This window comes from Sinocyclocheilus anshuiensis, unplaced genomic scaffold (genome assembly GCF_001515605.1).
Source record: "Sinocyclocheilus anshuiensis isolate Anshui unplaced genomic scaffold, SAMN03320099.WGS_v1.1 scaffold265, whole genome shotgun sequence".
Taxonomy (NCBI): domain Eukaryota; kingdom Metazoa; phylum Chordata; class Actinopteri; order Cypriniformes; family Cyprinidae; genus Sinocyclocheilus; species Sinocyclocheilus anshuiensis.
This window is the reverse complement of record NW_015536465.1, coordinates 384,269-387,837: the sequence shown is the minus strand read 5'-3', so window position 1 is coordinate 387,837 and position 3,569 is coordinate 384,269.

The window sequence follows — 3,569 nt, the reverse complement described above, 5'->3', positions numbered from 1 at the left end:
GTCCGGGCTCCACTCGGACCTCGTGTGCAGAAAACATCCAGTCAGAAGCGGGTTGAGTTCTGTTTGAGTTTTTAATACTGTCTGTCTTTTTAATATCAAGAATGACCCGCTCTTATTAATAACGCTAGCAGTCCCACCCGCTGAAAGCTGCATGGAAAAAGCTAAAATAACCAGCGAAATGTTTCATACTGGCTCTTGGCACAGGAGAACACCATCTTCTATAAAACAAAGTATATGTTTCAGTCCTGTTTTTTTTTTTTTTTTTTTTTTACATACTTTTACACTTCTTCTGCTGTTTAAAAAATCTTTCTTTCCGCTATTACCACAAACAAGCTAGCAGCTTGGATCTGATTTTATTAGCTCTACGTTATCAGTTTGCTGTCGTGACTCTAGCGAAAAGCACTGAACGCGCACTGTTCGGTACAAAAAAATGTATTATTATTTTAAACCTTTTATCAGCTTATGTAGTCTCTACAACCAATGAATTGCTGATCTCTAGTGATGTAGGCCTATAATTTTTGTAATAGATCATTTGTTGGTAAAGCGTGAGAGATCTGGCGAGCCACATGATTTTTGTCAAAGCCATAGGTTCCCGACCCCTGTAGTGAAGATAATCAGAGTATATGTGCACATATGACCTAAACCACATATTAATATGTTTTATATTTTTAAAATGAAAGCGAAATGGGTTGTGTTTTATATTTTGAAGAAAACGACAAGGCAGTGGTGCTTGATATCATTTCGTTTTATTGTAATGCGTGTACTCGTTGCATGAACCACATTTTTGTGAGCCTATATTTTAAATGAAATAGAAAAGAGGCAATGCTGTTTGATATAATATTTCGTTTCACTGTAATGGATGTCGTTCCCTCAACATAGCATCTCGAAGCCATGACATAACCCAGCAAAAATTTGGACGTTTAATGACAATGGCATTTTCTCTACATTTTTAAATTTATATTAAGCAGCCATTAATCAAACAAGAAAATAACAAAAGTACAGGAGCACAGTGAATACATATGTAACAATTTTTAGAGTCTTTAAAAAAAAAAAAAAAAAAAATTTTCCAAATGTTTACTCTCATTTTCTTGGTGCACAAACACCAGCTCTTCCAAGAGTGAGATTCATGTGTTCCACCATTGATGCATGGAAGTCAGAGCTGTGGCAGTACTAATCCCCCCCCCATTTTTAACAGTCTTGCATTATTGTTAAACAGCCATAAATCAAACAAGTAAACAACAAAAATACTGGATAATGGTTAACACGTGTAAATGTTTTTAGAGTTTGTGAAAGTTGTTTATGGCAATGTTTTTATATCCACAAGCCCCAGCACTTCCTGGAGTGTGCTTCAGGTGTTCTGGCATTGCTGCATCCATGTCTGAGTCTGTATCATTTGGGCTTCACCTCTTCACAGCATCTGAGGAAAGAGAACATGAATATTTTTAAAAAATAATAATAATAATAATAATAATAATAAAATCAACAATAACATGCACCTGCTTATTTTGAAAATGTCTTTATGGTCCTACAACTAAATTTAAAATACAATGGAACAAGATTTTGCGTCCGTTTCATAAATGAAGCATTAGAAAAAGGTAATCAACATGCAGTGGTAAAGGGTAACAATAAAAATGATATAAATAATAGACAAGGAACAAGAGATTTTTTGAATGTCATAAGGCCAAAATTACCTTGAATCACATAGTATAAAGACAGCATTTTTACACAAGTGCCTAATACTTTTAACAGTACTGTAGCTTTGCAGGTAGGTTTCTTGAAACATCTTGGAGACGTTGCTACAGTTCTTCTGGATTTAGTCTGTCTCAGTTTGTTCTGTTTCTTCACGTCATTGCAGACAGACTGGATGATGATCAGATCAGATCTCACAGCCGCCTGGACATGATTCTGTTAAAGAAATTACTCAGGATTACTTCACCTCAGAAAAATTTCCACACAAGCTCAATATTACAATTAACAGTAATGTGCAGCGTGGCGATTGTATGCTATGTTAAAACATACACTTTCACAACCACTCATCTATCATGTAACAAGTGCATGAACTAAGTTCTTATCCATATCCGCAGTTTTTGTGACAAGTATTGACTGACAATCATGGCTTACACTGAAATTATGTTTATTATGGCGTAGCCATCATTTCAGAAGTGAAGGGGACAGAAATGTAAAATGTAATAATACCTTTTTTTCTTTGTTCTAACAGGTTTTATTTACTTTTCTTACTTTTAATTGGCTAAGAAATCAAATAAACTGCTGGACAATAACCAATAATTTATATTCTGTAATTTTTTTACCTATATTTTCCTAATGTCAATTTTATTATTTGTTCATATACCACACCCCATTTTTATCACAGAATAAGGTAGAAAATATATTTTATAGTTTCTATAGCCTACTGTAATAAATGCTATGTCAGTTAGCACTGCATTATTCAGATACTTTGTGTATTACACGGAGATGACTTGAAAAACAGAAATAAACCATATATTGTCCTAATCGTGCATGTATCGTCTTCACGTTTTTTTTTATTCAGCAATAGCGGGATGCCTTTGCCCAAATTAGGGATTTCCTGGCTGGCATGTCATAAGTACTTCTATGGTCAGTTTTGGACTTTCTGCTCGAGAGCGCCCTCAGGCTTTGGGTATGAATAAAACATACACTGCATGTTCATATTTCCTCGTTTTGGATACGAATAAAATGCCAGGTCATGCATAGACTGTCTTTTCTCTTTGAATTTAAATCTAGATTTATTCACACTGGCCCTACTTTTAGCCTACTAACGTTAGCTAATTTTAGCCAAACTCAAACTACATTTCTGTTGACAATGTGCGCATTTCTTTCGGTTCCTTCGTGTCGAACAAGTAAAACTCAACCACATTTTTTTTAATAATTCGTCGACTTTCGCAATAAAACAAAGCGCCCTCCTCAAGTCCTCTCCTTGTGTTTGAAGAAACGGAAAATGCAAGTAGGTATAACTGCAGATCGGAGATCTCCAAAATAAACCGTCTTAGCAGCAGAAAAATCTTGGTCAGCAGAGTTTTGGAAATTCACATAAAACTCAAACTTGGAAATTCACATAAAACTCAGACTTGAAATGGTAACTGGATATATATATGTTACATATGTATATGCATAAATTTAATAAAAAAATCTAATAAAATCGTGTCGTAATGTAGGGAAAACGGGTTATTTCAAACGTAATAAACACTTTTATATCACTTCCGCCAACTGTTATACGCGGAAGCCGTTCCGGTGGATGACGTAGCACGTCGGCGTTGCGTGATAAGTGACGAACGTGGAGAGACAACAAAACAAACGTCTTCCGCCGGAATGCCTTCCGTGTATGACAGTTGGCGGAAGTGATATAAAAGTGTTTATTACATTTGATATTTTTCTTACAAGAACGCATGGATTCACTACAGAAGGCCTTTATTCAGCCCCCGGAGCCGTGTGAGGCACATTTTATTATGAATGCGTGCGCTTTATTTGACGACTTGTGGACTGTTCAACTGCAACACCCGCTGACTGCAATGATAGAGCTTGGAATAGCCAGG